General features: G+C 38.4%; 1 protein-coding gene across 2 annotated transcripts in view; it reads left to right on the top strand.

Moving 5' to 3' along the window:
• Positions 1–19,640, top strand: part of TEX264 (testis expressed 264, ER-phagy receptor) — a 172,061-nt gene that overhangs the window by 23,468 nt on the left and 128,953 nt on the right. The gene's annotated exons all lie outside the window — the stretch shown is intronic.

Below are 19,640 nucleotides of genomic sequence, written 5' to 3' on the forward strand. Positions count from 1 at the left end.
TATGTTTGCAAGATCCTGAAAGAGTTTGCTAGGAAAATGTGACGGGGTGTCTGCCAGTACTGATCAAGAGGGCAGGGCTGGAGAAAGAAATTGTGCAGAATTTCAAATCAACCAGTGGAAACCTGTCATTAGCCATCTGTGTTAAATTCTGCTTTTTCAACATGGGCGCTCACATTCCTGATGGATGCTGGAGGTGGGTGGAGCTGCTGGAATATTTGAGTCCTTGCATTACAGAGCTTGTTTTTGGAACTTGCTTGTTGCTGTTGGGAAACTCTCTTTCAGTTAAAGTCATGCTTTGCTAGGCAGCAAAAGGACTTCTTCCCAAAGTCATCCAATCACGGGTAAACGGTTTCTAGCACAAATGCCTCAAATGAAAGGCCCATGGATAGCTGTAATCCAGGGGATGGCATTATGCTTTTGATCTTGAAAGGGCTGGCTTAGCCATAAACTCTAGGCACATTCTTTCGTGGCTATAATTTCAACCTGTAACGTTGGAAGATTGGACTGAATAAACTGACTATCTAAGTGGAAGATCTAGATTAGTAATAATACATTGAGAGATATGCTTTTGTAATCTATTCTTCAGACCCTGAAAAAGTTTGAACTGGACTGAAATTCCTCAGAAATCTGAAATATCCTTATATCAGTCCATATAGATTATGTTGTTTCTAAGGCCGTATTTATTTTGAGCCAATAGAAACTTTGATTTATGGATTATTAGTGTAGAATTGTGGATTCCTATGTAAGTTAAGAAAATTTAGAATATAATGTATAGGGAGAGGGACCTGTCACCTTCACTTTAGCAGAGACGTGGTTGATGCTAGTTCAAAGGAAACCATATTTTACAGTGGTATTTGAGAAGGAAACTATATCTATGCACCTTTTTGGTCCTGTGGATTCATGTTCTTGCTCTTGCTAAATATATTTGCCACTGTTGAAGAAGAGAAATTATATGCTGTAAAGAGTAGGTGTATATTTTCTCAAAAGTTGTTTCATGTACACAGCTGTGGTTACTGGATTTCCACCACCCCCTTCTTATGACATACTAGATATCCTGCCTGCCAAAAAATCCCCACTTCATGGTGTAAGATATAGTGACTCCATGGACAGGAGAATTGGAACAGACAAAACTTTGGCAGCTTTTATCAATTCATTCTTATTTTCTGTTAAGTCTTATTCTGAATGTCAGGCAGGTTCACCTTTGAATGTGACTGATTATTTAAGGGCATCTCTCACAAAGGGAATTAATGACAGCATTGAAAAGAAATACTGACTAGATCTATGGAATTCCCCCCCTGCCAGCATAGTTGCTCAAGCTGCTATATTTGAGAATTCTGGGTGTTACATTTCCAATGTATTTGGGAGGCCTGATTATAGTTTTAGGTGTTCTATTGCAAACTTCCTCAACTTCAGATGTCGAAACTTGAAATACGAGGTAGATTTTGCACACTATTGCTGAGAATTTTGGAAGTTGAAGTCCACTCATCTGAAGCATGTCTAGGTGTGAAAGTTTGCACTAATGTTTTTCTTAGGGTGGATTGGAGCATTACCGACAATATTTACTAAGAACAATTGTATACCTCCTGTTTACCTGAAACTGAAACATATTTCCAAGCAAATTTTGGGCTCATCATCTCATTTCACTTATTGCGGTATGAAAACCCATTGATACACATTTCTATGGGATGTAAACTTCACCTTTGGCTTATCCCCAGCTTGGTGTGGGGGCAGCCTGAAACTATTGTTTATGCTCTTCTCCCAATACAAATATTGCCATATAAAGAGTCTACACTCTACAACATTTGGCAATGATGCTGGCAGTGATACAGTTGGGAGAAAAGGATCTGTCCAGCTCACATGAACTGCTTAAATATGCTGCAAACGTACCTCATCCCCTTCATTTTGAATGCCGGTCCTATCCTTTCCTGAAACAGGAAGCAGTCACTCATAGTCACTCATATTTTTATCATCACCCATCAGAAAGCATGCCTTTTGTGTCATAGTGCTTGCTGTCTGGAACACCATAGCACCCATCATTAGGTTATTATGGACTTTATTATCTTTTGGAGATCCCTTAAAACCTGGCTGTTTTTGCAGGCATGGGATTTGGCAGGTTAGTTGAACCCAAATGGACTGGTTGCTTGTTGCCTTGGTGGCCATAAGGATGTTTTTCCTTGTCTTTGATGATTCTTTATAGTCTTAAAATTTGTTAGCCTTCCAGAGTCATGTTTATGAAGTGAATAAACATCAGAATTGATTAAATGAATGAAAGAGTGGCTGGGGGCTGACCTCCATGATTGTTTCAATTTGAAATGCAAGAGACACTAGGCAACTTGCTTGTCCAAATGCCTAATCGGAGCTTTCAAAAGTTACTCATCGATAGTTGTTTTTCTTGTCAAAAGGTGATGCTGGGTTCCTTTTATGAAATTCTCCCAACTTATATTTGCAATAACAACATCACTCATGCTGAGGCAAAGTGGAGCAATTCAATGGGTGTTGCCTTATATCCTGACTTAAGAATGTGGGAGAAAAATGTATATTAATGGGATTGCAAATTTTTAGATCTGCAAGTGAAATTTAATCAAGGGAGTCTGGTTTAGCAATAATGGGCTTCTTTTAAGTATAAACTGTATGTGGATGATCATAATAAATTTAATATATTTCTGTTACAAGAAGTCAGTTGGACTCAGAAAGTTACAGAAATGAGTTTTGTGGGACCCAAGACTAGCAAATTCGTTGAACAGTGAGAGTATTATGCTCTCATATTTGTTTAAAGAAGGAGTTTGAAGTATAATAGCACTGCCTTCATGACTGTTTGTCTTATTTAAAAGATGGAATAATTTGTGTATCTTAGACTGTTGGTCTTGGCTAAGATGAACTAGGATAACAAGCAAAACATAATAACAGCTTACTAACAGCTTTAAAGCAAACATAGAATGTGTAGGTATATATTACAATACATTAAGTTAATGTTCAGGTAGTCAATAAATAATCAAATGTTACTATTCATAGTTTTGCTATTGCTTAATACTAAAAGATAGCTACTTTCTTGGCAACTTTTTTCCCTGCTAGCTATGGAGTATTCTGTTTTTCACAACAGAAGCTGATGAAAGAAACCCATGCACAGCACTATATCATATAAAGAGAAGTCTTAAAGTCATACTTGATAGATATGACATACTTTGACGCTAAACTTGTAAATACAGTAGTTATTTCTAAAAATTAAGAAAATTGTGGCCTCCTCTTAAAAAACTAATGTCAAGAAAGATACATTTTGTTAATAATAGCAATCTCTAAAATAAAAACCAATTTGTAATGTGCATAATCCCTAAGGAAAAACATTGCTGAATAATAAACTAATCCCAGAGTTACTATAATTAATACTCAGGGATGTTGGGAATTGTTTTTCAACAACATCAAGAGGATTATATGTTCTTAAAGCATTTCTAAATTAGCATGCCTCCAATTATATTTTCTTTGATTACATTGTTGATTTTGTGAGGCTTATTGTGCATTCAAAATGGATTTGATAAAGATGACAAGTTTGTTATTCAATTTTTTTCTTGAAAAAAATCCTAGGTGTTAAAGGTAACACTTCCCTTATCATTCATTTATTTCTAGACTTAGATCCCACTTTTCCTCCGGGGGCTCAAGGTACTCTATGCAGCACTCTAATATTTATCCTAATGGGTAGGCTGGACATTGAACTGGATTTTGTGCATGTAGAGTCTGGTTTTAGTGCTGAATTGTGGTCCTTTGTTTTCATGCTCTAGCTTCAGTTACTGATTTATCTCCCATTTTTCCTTTAGGAACCGAAAGGGACTTATATTGAGATTTCTCTTCATGCTATTCTCACAACAGCCACCCAGTGAAGTAGCATTTTGGCCCTTCAGTTTAAGGTGCTGAATGATGTACTCCCTTAACCTTAAATGCCCCACTTCTCATTAATGTTGCTTGATGGATTGCAGTGACATTTAAGTGCTTTTTCTCTTATCCTCTTTATGCACGTGCCTTTTTGGAAGCTTTTCAGCAACTTTTGAGCATTGCTTGCAGGCTTAAAATAGGATAAATTCAGTTCCCATCTGGTGGTTTTTTTCCCCCAGTGTGATGACCAGCTGACTCTTGGTGAGGAGTCTGAGAAGCATCTCCACCTTCCAACTTTTTTTTTTCCAGTTCTCAAAACAGCAACTGGAAAAGCCAGTGGAAACTGCTAGCAGAGCAGTACTTTCTTTCAGTTGCTGCTATAAGGGAAACGAGTAATTGGCAGGACAATACATTTCCCAATAACGTACCCGTGTCTATTCCATGTGTTGGCAACAAGACTTTTCAATCAAGAATGAAAGCATAATAATGGTTTAGAGGGTGGAGAGCTTATGGGCTTCAGAAGCTGCTGAACTTCAATCTTAAGTAGACCTAGCTGGCATGGGTAATTTGAAGGCTGCTAAGAGCACTATTGCCACGATCTCCGGAGGACTACAGATTCCCCACACCTGATTTGTAGCATAGTATCTACAAAAATATACTAAAAATGATGATTGCAAATTTAATAACCCCAAAGAGGTTTTCCCAACAAAGATTTGAAATTTCTGTAAGGTTTTATTATCCTGCCTTTCCTTTATATCCTTTTGAAATGTTAGGTCAGGTATAATGTTCTAGATAGAATGATACCTGTGTCAAATATAGGCAGTCACAGCAATCTAAAATTTCATGTGAATTGTGAGAAAATATAGTATGGATTTTTCATATGGATTATTCTTAATATACGATTATTCGTATGGCTGATTTTCTGTGAGGTAAAAGCTTCTCATATTTGTCATTTTAACGTGTTTTACTTTAGAATAGAATAGAATAGAATAGAATTCTTTATTGGCCAAGTGTGATTGGACACACAAGGAATTTGTCTTTGGTGCATATGCTCTCGGTGTACATAAAAGAAAACAAATATTTGTCACGAATCATAAAGTACAACACTTAACGATAGTTATAGGGTACAAATAAGCAATAAAATCATACTAGGAAACAATCAATATAAATCATAAGGATACAAGCAACAAAGTTACATCATACAGTCATAAGTGGGAGGAGATGGGTGATAGGAACAATGAGAAGATTATAGTAATAGTAATGAAGACTTAGTAAATAGTTTGACAATGTTGAGGGAATTATTTGTTAGCAGAGTGATGGTGTTTGGGGAAAATGTTCTTGTGTCTAGTTGTTCTGGTGTGCAGTGCTCTATAGCTTTGGGAATTGAAACAATTAATGTCCAGGATGTGAAGATTCTTTAATTTTTTCACAGCCCTCTTTTTGACTTGTGTAGTATACAGGTCCTCAATGGAAGGCAGGTTGGTAGTAATTGTTTTTTCTGTAGTTCTAATTATCCTCTGAAGTCTGTGTTGGGTTGCAGAACCAAACCAGACAGTTATAGAGGTGCAGATGACAGACTTAATCATTCCTCTGTAGAATTGTATCAGCAGCTCCTTGGGCAATTTGAGCTTTCTGAGTTGGCGCAGAAAGAACATTCTTTGTTGTGCTTTTTTGATAAAGTTTTTGATGTTAGGTGCCCATTTTAGGTCATTTTACCCAAGTAAAACCAATAAGCAAAAAATTAGCATAAGGTCAAGATATAAAAGAATTAGATTAGGAATCCTGTTTGACTTAGAAAGATGGACTGAAGATGTGAGACTTGGGTGTACAATTTGGGAGATAGCAAAAATTGGTAAAGTGTCATATATATGGGCCAGGCTAGATTTGGAGAGAGGAACTTTTGGGATAATTTTTTCAAAAAAAAACACCCTCTGGCAGTGCTATTTTGGGGATTTTGTATGTTCTTTTCTTCAAAGCAGCAGAAAACTGTCTGAAAACTAATTATGGTGAAGAAAGTTATAGAAGTTGCAGGAACCATGGGTTGGGACCTTATGTAGTTCTGGGGTTCAGCTTTCCCATTCTTTATGAGGGAATATTTGGAGACCTTGATATCATTTTGGTTCTTAATCATAGAATTTCTTTTGAAGAATGTGGAATGTCACAGAATTCCTATAATAAAATATTTTGTGTGTTGCTAAGGCCCAGAAACTATAAATGCAACCTGTGAAGGTAAAAACGGCTAACTGAACCTTTAGAGATTTATGTAGTACTCTTGATGTAAGTATAGAAGTATCATTAGTAGCAATTTGGCAATTGCTTTCTCCATTTTTTCTAAATCCTTGATTTCAATAAACATTCCATTGTTTTCATCTATTTCATGTCAGCTTCTTTCCCTAAACCCGATTCTGAATTCATCTCATATTTCATTACAAATAAACAGTTGTGCCAAGAATGACTGATTTATTTACTTTAGCAAAAGTTATTGGAAATCAAACTGCATTTGATATTGGAGAAGGAAGTATGTAAGTTTTGCTCTTGCGAGCTTTGTAAACCTGATATGTCTGTGTTAATATATAAATACGTTTTAAGTTGGCTGAACAGTTTAATCAAACGGTAAGAGTTTCTTGGTAACTTTATGAACTTCAGAATTTTAGAACTGACTCTATATTTCTTCTTTTATTACCTGGAGGTGGTTGCTAGATTGATGGCAGACTCCCCTCCCCTCCCCTTGCTGTTTGCTCTCCAGCCATTTTTCTTTTTTGGTTATGTTGATTTATTTCTCATTGTGTTCTTTTTCATTGTTTATTTTATTTTCTATTACTTTACTTCTGATCTGTTTACATTCCTCACAGTGGGATAGGCAGCAAATTATTTTAACAAATAAATAAAATAAATCTTCAATGTGTTTAGTGCTTTATAAAATTTGTATGTAAGATGTGTTTGTAAAATCGTGCCATTTTGGGCACATTTTTGCAAGATGCATTGGCTTTTTACATTTTTTACCGACATCCGGGCACGCTCTTTCAGAATGATAAAATCTGTACCTCAGATTTGGATGCTTCCAATCTTTGATTTTTAATATTGTAACTCCCTTCTGAGATACTGGTTTTACTAAGCACATTTTTCTATTTCATCATTTATCTATTTCCATATAGATATGCTCATTATTAATTGACATAGTTGCTCCTTGAGTCTATAAACATCAAAACTGTGTTTCATCATTAAATTGTTCATCCTTAACAGTTTTGCTTTTACTCTTTTAGATCTTATTCTTTATGCTACATAGTCTTTAATCAGAGTTGCATAATTCTCTAAGCTCCTAAGTGTGCTAAAAGTTTAAATTCTAAATAGGATTAATACCTTCTCTTTGTTTTATGGCTTCCTTTGTGCAATGCCTTTTTTTATTGAGTTGAAGTAAATACCAAATTTCCCAAACAATACCTGGATTTTTTGCTTATAAGAATCTTATCAAACTGGAACATATTAAACCATTCTCTCGCCTCTTCTCCAGCAACATGCACACACAAGAGTACCTGCAATTTCTCATTCTTATCAGCTCTTCTAACTAAATGGTGCAGCCTCGGTTTCCATTTTCCTGCCAAATTTGCCAAAAAATTGATCTGAAATCTGCTGTTGATCCCTTATTGTATTTATGCCTTCCAAAATATTTCAGTTTCTTTCCCATATCCTGTTTTATTTGTTAAATCACAGTAAACAGAAATAACAATAAATCCAATATCCATCTAATTTTTACTGCTACATTCCAGCTTACAACGTATGTAGCCTGCACACCCACCTTTGCTCTTTTAAACTACTCCACAACTCCCATTACAATGTATTCCCATTACAGTTTACTCTTACTGAAAAGAAGGACTGGGGGAGACATGATAGCAGTGTTCCAATATCTCAGGGGCTCCCACAAAGAAGAGGGAGTCATGCTATTCTCCAAAGCATCTGAGGGCAGGACAAGAAGCAATGGGTGGAAACTAATCAAGGAGAGAAGCAACTTAGAACTGAGGAGAAATTTCCTCACAAAACCAGTAATCATTGGAATGCAGAGGTAGGTTCCTACCAGTTCTGACTGGTTCTCTCGAACCCGTAATGCTGCCTTCAAACAGAGAGCGAACCAGTTCTCTGTTTTTTTTTAAAAAAGTGGGCCCGCCTCCACCCACCCCTGGGTGATACCTTTATTCCAGTTTCCGAACCACAGCTGATCCGGAGCAACAGCTTCAATTGCCACTCCTCAGCTGTTTTCTCTCTTTTCTGACTAATTTGTTCTGACGCAATTGTTCTGGCGTCTGGCGTGCATGTGCTCAGCGCACCGGTAGTAAACCAGTTAGGAACCCACCACTGGTGGAATGGCTTGCCTTTAGAAGTTGTGGGTGCTCCATCACTGGATGTTTTAAAGAAGGGACAACCCTTGGTCTGAAGTGGTACAGTGTTGCCTGCTTGAGCAGAGGGTTGGACTAGAAGACCTCCAAGTTCCCGTCCAACTCTGTCATTCTGTTCCTCTCAAGCAGTAAAACTTAAAACATACTGTCCTATCGCCTAGGCTGTTTCAAAAGAATATGGATGTGGCCTTGGGAAGGGGGAAGAAACGAACTGTCAAGGGAGGAGAAAAAGAGGAAAGTGTGAGAAAGAAATGGGATAAGATGGGGCAGAGACAATCTCAGATAGGCATTCAAGGTCTTTCAATTGACTGTCTGTCTCTTTTTCTCTCAGAACCAAACATATTTAGTACCCTTACTGTACCTCCTATTTTCTCCATAACGACATCCCTATGAGGGGGATTGGGCCAAGAGAGAGTGATTGGCTAAAATCACTCAGCCTAAAGTGGGCCAAGAACTCACAGGCTCTTGGTTTCTAGGCCAGCACTTAACCATCACACCAAACCGGTTCTCTGGTTATCTTATCCTTCAAAAATAAGAAGCATCCTGGAATCCCCACTGCTTCTGTTTCTTGATTTTGTCTGTCTTGACAATTGCCAAAATACCAGAAAACAACCTTCTGACTAAGATTCTGCCCTCATAAACTGTATAATATATACATTTATAATTGATTGTAGTGATTCTTAAGCATTTATAAGAAGGCCCTATTACCAAGGTGGCGCAGTGGTTAAATGCAGCACTGCAGGCTACTGCTAGATCAGCAGGTCAGCGGTTCAAATCTCACCGGCTCAGGGTTGACTCAGCCTTCCATCCTTCCGAGGTGGGTAAAATGAGGACCCAGATTGTTGGGGGCAATATGCTGACTCTCTGTAAACCGCTTAGAGAGGCCTGAAAGGCCTATGAAGCGGTATATAAGTCTACTGCTATTGCTATTGCTATTGCTATTTTGCTGATTCCTCTGATGTGTGTGGAACTTAATGTAATCATTAAAGTTGGTAACTGTGTCTTTATAAACAAGCAAAAAGCTAAGAAGCAGCCAACTGTTCATAGGCCAGATGTTTAATTTAGTTTATGCGCTGCTCAATTCCAGATGATTCTGTTAAGCTCACACTGTAACAACATTGTGGAACAACCATGTAAGTAATCAGAAATAAAATAGAAAAATAAAAACAAGAGAACAAGATATACATAAAATGAATATAATCCACATTATAAAATTTGTATAACCATTGTGCCCTATGATAAGGCAGTGGGGGACTCTGAATATATACTGTATGTAGGAGCAAGTGGCTACTCTGAGCTACATCTACATTTTTTATGTTCACCAGGATTCACAAGTAGATTTTTCTCCAAATTGATAAAAAAATCATTTGGTTCTATTTGCACATTTGGAGACGGAATATTAGCCAGGGTGTGACTCACATCTGTGCCTGACTACAGCAACTTCATATTCAATTTCCCTGCAGATCTTTCCCTGCCACAGATATGTGGTAGAAACATTTTTGCTATGTCATGCTCTGCAGAAATAATTCAGTTTGAATATTAGGAATGGTACAGTATGTAGATCGCTTGCACAAAGCTGCACATTCTCTTTGAAGTTTGTTATTTCTTTTGTATCAAACTTGTCATAAAAAATGATGTCAGTGTTCCCCAATCTTCAAAGTATCTCCTGATACTTTGATCTACTTATTGTTGTTGTCCCTTCTGATTTAATTAAATATGGGGCATTGAGGGATTGGGGAGGGACCACCAGCACATTTCTACCTGATTTTTTCATCATGCATTGCCTTACTGACATATAGAGATGTTAAAGCATTAGTTCCCTGCATTAGATGGGTATCAAATAGAGAAGGGCTGCCATATGCATTGATAGAGTATAGTATAGCACATGCCAGGGGTGTAACCTCGCAGTTGTGTCATGTGCTGGCTCTGCCCCTGCCTCGTTTAGCAAAGGGGGAAAAAGTCCTGATATGTCACATGACGATGCCATGATGACGCAAGTTTGACACACCTGGCAATATGCTGTGGTTATTGCCTCACCTGACTGTGCTACGCCTTTTTCTGCTTCGGATATTTCCTTAGTTATGATAGCGCAACAAATTTACTGGTCCTAGTCTGTTCCTACTTGTAGAGCTAGAATCCCCACCTTCCTACCAGTCCCACTCTCCCCATGTGCCTTGCTCGCTGCAGGACTCATTTATTCATTCCTTGGTTTTAGCCCTCCCAAATCTCCTAGGTGCCACATAATGGAGTAAACCTGATGTGTTTAAGTTATTAAGAGGAACAAGTACTATATAAAGCCCATTAACCCAGTCCATCAAAAATAGAGAACGCTGGCTGCTACAAAGTTGTAGGAGGAAAGAATTCTCTCCTGTTATATGATCTGTGAGTCCTTGGAAAAAAGTGGCTTCTAATAGGACTTTAAACCTCCCTTAAAGATCGTTCTAAAACTCTTTTCTTCTTCTTTGTGCCTCCTTTTCAGCTACAGTCTTTGTTTGGAAGTGTATATTTACTGATTTTTTTCAGAAAGCAACATTTGAACCTGTCACGGTAAGTGAGGTAGGACCGGGTCTGCCCTATGGAGACTTTAGCAGAGCATAGTTACTAGTTGCCCTGAGCACAGCATACGCCTTTCAAGAGATCTGTGGCCTCAGCTGTTTACTTTTGTGGCTGATTAAGTTCTTTGTATGTTTCCTAACTTTTACTTGAATATAGACAGTAGGCTCAGCAGATGTCTCTCTGATACCAAATTTCAAAACTGGGTATCTTCGCATCACATTAATAAAGAGTGCAACATCATAACGTAGCTGGTATTTTAGAGTTTGGAAAGCCACAAATATTAATCCAAAGGAGGCAGTGGTTATGGTTGAGAAGAGGAAAGAATTTATGTTTCAATTCCATTTTCAATTCTAGTTGAACAGGATCTGCATCAGTTAAGTTGTTTGTTTTTGAGCCTTCCATTAGATTTCATTTGGCCAACTAGTCTATCAACTAGCCAGCCAGATAAAGAAATAAAATATTTGTGGGTTTTTTTTCCCCAAACCCAGCCCAGGAGGGTAACTCTTAAGCTTGGTGAAACTGGGAAATACTTTGTGTTAGCATTTACTGTGTATTCCTTTTACAAAGGAGTTTTTGATTTAGAAAAAACCAGGATCAAACCAGATCTTAACTTGCCAGAGGCTCTGTGTGTGCTAGTGAATGGAAGCAGTCAAGTAGTTCAACCTCCACATTGATTTCCTGTACCTACCTGCTTTGATTTAAGCCTGGAGGAATGTCAAAACTTGTGAAACAGTCAAACCAGTCTTTAGATTAAATTGTAAACGTACCCTGGCCCTTTGAAATGCATTTCCTTTTATACAAGATGCTGCTCTTGACATAAGAGAAGCAGCCAGCACTGCTATAAAATGCATTTTACATGTAATATGCTAGGCTGAAGCCAGTATGCTTGGACCACAGCTTGAATACAGGCAGGTTAACCGATGAGCAACTGTTTTGTTTCTTCTAGTCAAACTGAATTGTCTGGTTTTTTTACATTGCTTATCAAAGTTTGTTATAAAATAAAATAGAAATAGAAATAAAAGTTAAGAAAGTTAAAGAGGAAAGAAAGAGGAGGGATGCAGAGGGAAAGGAAAAAGAAAAAGGAGAAGTGATATGACTTTGTTTTAATGCAGCAGAATACCAAGAGGGGGGGGGGGGAGTTACAACCCCAATTCTTTGCTTTACATTTCTGAACTTTCAACCATCTCTATAACAAGTCATTCTAGTCATCAAAACTTGAAATCAAAGTTTCATTTTTGTGATCTGTTAGGAACAGGAAATGTTCTTGGCTGTCTTTAAACAAATTCGTAGGAATGAACAAGTCACTTTTAGCAAACGTCTTATGTCTTTTTGCATAGGAATATCACAAAATATTTTAAAAACTATTACCACAATATTTTCTATAGCATTTTAAGAAACTGTACATAAACTGGTAATTGTTAAGATTCTTGGACGTGCATTATTTTGTATTCTTCTTGCGGTAGCATCAGAGTTAGAGTAAGAGTTAAAGTAAGCAATAAACATTGTGAAAATTTGAAGGAATCCTAATGAAACTTTAGGTGATATTCCCAGAGTCTCTTGGAGAAATCAGTAAATTGTAGCTGTGAGTTGGTTGCTTACATTTAAAGCTCTGTAATCTTGATTGTAGGTTTGGTACGCCACCTAGTGGGAAAGTATTCTAGTGGGAATAGTGGGAAGGTATACTGCATTAACAAACCAAAGAATCATTTTGATTCATATTGCCAAAGCTGAAATATAATATCATATTCAAATTCACTTAAATGCTTGCCAAATGTTTTACCTTTCTTTCCTTCCTGTTTCAGATCCATTTATGCCATTCACAATGTAGATTAGATTTGAAGAAACAATTAGATTGGGACACTGGTTGTTTTGCAGTCTTCCAGCTATCCTGAATCTTGACCAGGCCGGCACAATTTATGGAAAAGGGGCACATTGGTAAATTAAAAGTCTTCATGGACCACACACAAAAAATAAGAGTGCCAACCAGGTGCTCTGTGGCTGGTAGAGTGATGGAAGTGGTAGAAATGGTGGCAGCTCTAAAAGTATTATTTTTAAAAATCGGGTGGGTGGGTGGGTGGGTGCTAGTACAAAGCTGCTGGTGGGCTGTATGCCACCCAAAGGTTGTATGTTGTGCAGCCCTGATCTAGACTATGTTTAATTGTTGTTTAGATATTTTATTGCAGTTAGTGCAACTTGGGAAAATAGGATCTTTTTCACTTTCTTCTATCTAATTATAAAGACTCAATATTACTTCACGTGTGAGATATACATTAAAAAACAGTTTTAATTACCTTTCATGTTGCAAAAGGAAAACAGTAAGGTGACTGAAATGTAGTTGTAAAGGTGAGCCTGCAAGTATGGCTCTTCCTGGGTTCAATCGCTCATTGCCTTTCCAGTTTAAAGGACAACAGCCAAAGCTGAGATATACAATATTTCCCAATTCATGACCATTTATTTAGTGACAGTTTGAAGTTCCAACGGCATTGCAAAAAGTGACATCTTCAAGAGAGACGTTTAAGGCTTAATGGGCACCAAATGAGAATTGATGATATTACAGTAGAGAGCAAGAGATGATGTGTGATTGGGAGTAGTTGAAACAGAAGTGATTAGTAGGAGGAGCCTTGATTGATTGATTGATTATGTACTATCGAGTAATTTTGAATTCCAAGTGACCACATAATTTTCTCCATGACAATCTGTCTTTCAGGATTCCTCACAAGGATGGACTCATCAGCACTGTAACTGGGTCCATACATCTTGCTGCTCTTCTCTTTCCTTTCACCTTTCCCAGCATTAGGGCCTTTTCCAGAGAGTAGGTCTTCACATAATGTGTGCTGGGAAGGATAGTTTGAGTCTAGTCATTTGTGCTTTGAGTGAGAACCCTGGGTTGATTGGTTCAATGATCTGTTTGTTTTTCTTGGCTGACCATGGTATGCTCAGGAGTCTTCTCTAACACCAGTGTTCAAAGGCGTTGAATGTCACAAGGAATACTTTTTTGATCAGGTAGAGACATAATACAGCATCCAATTTTTTTCCCACTGCCTTCACAGCTGCTCTACCAAGTTCTCTTCTATGACGCATTTTCTTGATTGTTTGTTCCTTTACTCTGGATGTTTGAAAGGCAGAAACTTTCTACCACTTTAATATCAGTTCTAATTGCTGTTGTTGCACCTGTTGTCATTAGTGTAGTTTTCTTTATATTATATTTAATATTAGTCCCCTTTTTTTCCACTGTGCTCTTTGATTTTAGTACTAGGGTGTGCAGATCCTTTGCATCTTCTGCTATCAGGGTAGTGCCATCCCCATAGCACAGATTATGGATGTTTCTTCCTCCAGGAGAGGCATAGCAAGTAATAACTGTCAACATTCATCCTCCATTCAGAAATGAGAATAATAATAAAAGAACTGACTCACAGGTCGCAATGACATGCTTAAGTGAACTCATACCTTTTTGAAACAGCTACCTACAGGGGAAGTATAATAATTAAGAAATATAATGGAATATGCAAGGATTTGCAAGATAATAATAATTTGCCAGAGATACAGAAAGGGATAGAAAACAAGTGCAAATGATTGAAGAGGAAAGTCTCTGTAATTGAAATGATAGCAGTGAATTATTTTAAAGTAAGATTTCGACAAAAGGTAAGAATAATCATGTGTAGTAGTGGGAAGGCTGGAAAGGCTGCGGTAGTTGAAGCAAATGACAGCCAGGTTAACACGAAGCATGCTGTGACTGAAGGGACCATGATGAATAGGTAGAAAGTTGCAGCAGAGAGAAGTGACAAGGCTTGACAACAGATTGATATCCACATTTAAAGCAGAAAAAACAGCTTAAAATATAGTTGAAGCTATGAAAGATGTTCCCTTCCAATTGTTCCTGAATGATTAAGCAATTGAGTATCTTCAGTACGTACCTTCTAGCAGTCTCTGAAATTGCAAGAGAAATGCAAAGTGGCTTGTCTTTTATTGTTTGGTTTTCAATGTTGACATATTGCAAAACATCTATCTTGCGATTTTATTTAGAAGGTTTATATATAGATATAGATCTAAGGGCTCAGTGGCTAAGATGCTGAGCTTGTTGATCAGAAAGGTCGGCAGTTTGGTGGTTCGAATCATTAGCGCCGCGTAACGGAGTGAGCTCCCGTTACTTGTCCCAGTTTCTGCCAACCTAGCAATTTTTAAAGCATGTAAAAATGCAAGCAGAAAAATAGGGACCATTTCGGTGGGATGGTAACAGCATTCAGTGTGCCTTTGGTGTTTAGTCATGCCAGCCACATGACCACGGAGAGGTCTTCGGACAGTGCTGGTTCTTCGGCTTTGAAATGGAGATGAGCACCGCCCCCTAGAGTCAGGAGGGGAACCAATTACCTCCCATAGACCCATTAGATCTCACAGGGTTGGCCTCCTCCGGGTGCCATCTACCAGCCAATGCCATCTGGCTATTACCCGGGGGAGGGCCTTCTCTGTGGCAGCTCTGGCCCTCTGGAATGAACTCCCCGCAGGGATTCGGACCCTCACCTTTCTCCAGGCCTTCCGAAAAGCCGTCAAAACCTGGCTTTGCCGGCAGGCCTGGGGGTGATGAGTTCCCTCCCCTCTCGACATGTATGGTTGTGCGACTGTTGCCTATTTTTATTATTTGTATTTCAGTTTTATGTTCCCCTTTTTCCCCTTTTGAATTGTTCGCCGCCCTGAGTCCTCCCGGAGAAGGGCGGCATACAAATAATAAAATTCTATTCTATTCTATTCTTTACCTTTACCTATAAGGCCCAAACTCCTAGCAGCCAAAAAACAATTTCCCTCAGTCAGAAAAAAAAAATCACTACCATAAAGAAATCGATTTATACTAAAGATGGATCTATCTGTTCATTATCTGGTTGCTGCCTGAAATGTATTTTTTAGTGAAACAACCCAAAAATGCCAAAAAGGGCACATAAAGAAGTTCTAGACAGGGATACCAATAATATAAACTCATGTTTATGTGTACATGACCAGATTAAGATTTAAGTACTGGTATATCACTTATTTTCCCCCCCAAAAAACATTTTTGTGACTCTGAGGTAAAAATGTTTCCTGCAGTATTGAGTTCTGGACACATGGTGGCAATGGTGAGCTGCAAAAAACTTTTTGCTTTAAGTATTCCACTATTTCTGCCAAGATAATTATGGTTGATTTACATTTATTTCTTGGGATGTGGATGGAAAAACCATGCCTGCATTGTATGTGAATTTCAGCATTACTCTAAAATGTCATTTTGTGATATTAATTTTAAATATCTCCTGTGGTAGAAAAAAAAAGATGGCAAAAACATACTTCATTACAATATAAGAGTTAGCAAGTACAAGCAACCATTCAGTAATTGGCTGGACTTAAGAAAGCCACATTCTTTCAAACTGAGCCTATCCCAGGTAGTTTGAGAATAATATTTGAAGCATAAAAGTGTAGGTGCATTGAAATAAATAGAAATAAAATGAATTATAGTTAGTTCAGCTAATATTGCTGGGCTTCTCCTGTCATTAGGCTATGTGTGCTGAATTAAAAGTTTTCTGTAGCTTGGCAAAAGGTGCTTTGGGATACTCTAAGACAGGGATTTTCAAACTCTTGGAGCTGTGGAACTGGCTTAAACATTTTCTCTGGAGCCCCATATTAACAGGCAAAGGTCCAGTAACAGAAAATTGGATGGGTTAGGATCAGAGATGGTATTCAGCAGGTTCTGACCAGTTCTGGAGAACTGGTAGTGGAAATTTTGAGTAGTTCGGAGAACCGGTAAATGCCATCCCTGACTGGCCCCGCCCCCATCTATTCTCTGCCTCCCAAGTCCCAGCAGGAGAGAATGGAGATTTTGCAGTAACCTTCCCCTGGAGTGGGAAGGGAATGGGGATTTTGCAATATCCTTCCCCTGCCATGCCCACCAAGCCATGCCCACCAAGCCACGCCCACAGAACCAGTAGTAAAAAATATTGAATCCCACCACTGGTTAGGATAGAATAGAAACGTAGAGCTGGAAGGCAGTGGTGGGATTCAAATAATTTAACAATCAGTTCTCTGCCCTAATGGCCAGCTGGGTAGGTGGAGCTCAGTGTTCACATGACTGAGTGGGTGTGGCCAACTCAATGTCACCCTCGTCGATTGGTGCTTCGCCTTACCTCTTACAATGTAATCAGGGTTAACCGGAGAAACAGTTTCTGTAAGCAGGTCAACAAATATGAGGCTAGAGACAACACCAGAATGTTTCCTTCCTGCCTTTCTTACAGGATTAGCCCTGTAAAGTGGGGAAAAACAAAAGGAGATTTCTTCCAATAACCGGTTCTCCGAACTTCCTGGAAAGTTACCAACCGGTTTTCCTGAATAGGTGCGAACTGGCTGAATCCCACCACTGCTGGAAGGGACATGGAGGTCTTCTAGTTCAGCTGCTTTCCCAAGGCAGTGGACCTTATACCATCCAATGGTTGTTCAGTCTTTTCTTGAAAACCATTACTCTGGAATACCCTCAAATCTGGGAGGCAATTAACTAATTAAATAATTGTTCTCACTATTTTCAGGATATTTTTCCTTAGTTCCAGACTGGATTTGATGACCTTCCACCCATTGTTTCTTGCCCTACTCTCAATGCTTTGGAAAATAAAACAACCTCTTCTTCTTTGTGAGAGCCCCCCCACCCCAAGTACCAGAAGACAGCTATGTGTCACCCCTAATCCTTCTCTTCTTTAGGCATACATAGTTCGCTTCACCATTCAGTTTAGTTTCCTGACCTCTTATTATCTCTGTTGCTCTTCTCTGCACTTTTTCTAGGGCCTCTACATCTTTTTTTGAATCTTGGTGACCCAAATTGGTTTAAAGTGATTTTTTTTCTTGAAACAGCTTTTATGTCCTTGCAGAACTTAGAAGTTCTGTGGGACATAATTTGAAAAACCCTGGTGCCAGGGTTCCAAATAGCATAAAAAAAAAAAAAAAAAGAATCCGAGGCAAGAGATTCCTCAAAATTCCAATTTATTAAAAGAGCCATGTTGGCAGATCTGGAAAAACCCAAATCTGAAAGCTTCCAGTTTTCCCCACCCAGTTGAAAGTTCAAGCCCCTGCCCCAACATCCACAAGTTCATCAAATGGTCCAATCTTCCACTGCCACGAAGACAGATTCCTCCCATCCAGATCCAGCCAGGTGCAGAGACAAAGATGACCTTGGCTTTCTAAAAAGAATGCTATTATGGCTACATATCACTCAACTCCATATAACCCCCCCGCCCCCCATTTTCCCACAGTAGAAAGTGTGGCAGGTCTGAAATCCAAAAAGAAAAGATGGCTTGCAGGTCTGACACCTGGTCTAGGAAATGGAGAGAAGGAAGGATTTGAAGAACAGTCTCGAGTACACAGAGAGCATAGCCTAGACATGGTTTGGAAAGATGATTTTCTTTTTAAATGGTTCAATATGTACTAACATACTCAGCCTGGAGAAGAAAGAAGCAAGGGAGATCTTTTTGTTTTTGTTTTAATTAATGGCACCCTTGCAGCACTCTTTCCCTCAAATCTTCAGCTTCTGTCTCAGCTTTCTCCTTTGGCTACGCGACTGTCAGTTAACATAACAGATTAACACAATATTTTATGCTTAACATGTTCACAATGCATTCAAGGGTTTAGAGTGCAGCAAGTGCGCTGTTTAGGTGGAATCCTTATAAGACCTTGTAAAAGGAATCCATACTATTATCCTCCTTGCGGTTGGGAAGACTGAGGCTAAGGAATAGCAGCTTACATAAGCTTCAAATAAAAGAAAAAGAAAGTCTATGTCTTGAGTAGTCTGTTTATTATTTATTATTAAGTTTCTATCCTGACCTTTTTGGGGGCGGTATAAATAGACGCAGCTGGCTTAAGGTAGCTGAGTTATAGCATTCCTGGCCAGCTTGTTAATATTCTTTTATGTGCAACAATTCTTTGCTGTAAATAAATAACCCGAAATGAACCGATAACCCGATAGTGAACAGATTTAATTTAATTCTTAATTAGATTCATCTGATCTGTCAATATCTTGAGATGTGTTAATATGAATGAGGAATTAAATGTAGCACCTTCTGAGCATAAGAGGTTTCCGAATTTTAATTCTCTGCATCTTATGACAAAACAATAGAATGGGAGTTTTATAATTGAAGGAGATTTGAGAAGCATTTGATTAGGAAGTTGTGTGCTTTTTATGTGTGATTGTAATTCAGAGGTAGGGCCTTTACGTGTCTCTGTAACCTCCTTTGTAAGCTCTCTAGAATGATTGGCAGATCCTTGCTTTGAAAAAGATCTGCACAAAATATCGTTTCTCCTTTCCTTTTGTGTTCATTTCGAACCACTTGTTTGGATTTTGTTGGTATTGGTCCTGCGTTGTGTTTTCTTGTAAGCACAAAAGAGTTACCCCCTCCTGCTATGCAGATTGTATCCCCTTGGAGCTTTCAAGCTATTTGTCAATGCAGTTAATTCAGATGGATGATTTTCTTGGAACATTTTTCCTCTAAGTGACTAAGTGAATAGTTTGTCCAGGGTCTCCTGTATCATTTTCCTGGGGATAATCAAAGAAAACAAATAGCCTAACCTTGATAACAGCAACCTCATTCAGTGTGTCTTTTTTCTTTCTCTATTGTAATTAGCTGCTCTGAAAATTTAGTTCAAATATTTTTACAGACTTAGCTTTAAGAGATCACATTTTTACTTTCTGTATATTCCTGATACATTAAAATGTCATATCACCCAACCCTTCTGTCAAATTAACTTGGTGGGGAAAGGTAAGTGGGAAGTGAGTACAGGTAGTCCTCGACTTATAACCACAATTGAGCCCCAAATTTCTGTTGTTAAGCA

Source organism: Thamnophis elegans, chromosome 2 (genome assembly GCF_009769535.1).
Source record: "Thamnophis elegans isolate rThaEle1 chromosome 2, rThaEle1.pri, whole genome shotgun sequence".
Taxonomy (NCBI): domain Eukaryota; kingdom Metazoa; phylum Chordata; class Lepidosauria; order Squamata; family Colubridae; genus Thamnophis; species Thamnophis elegans.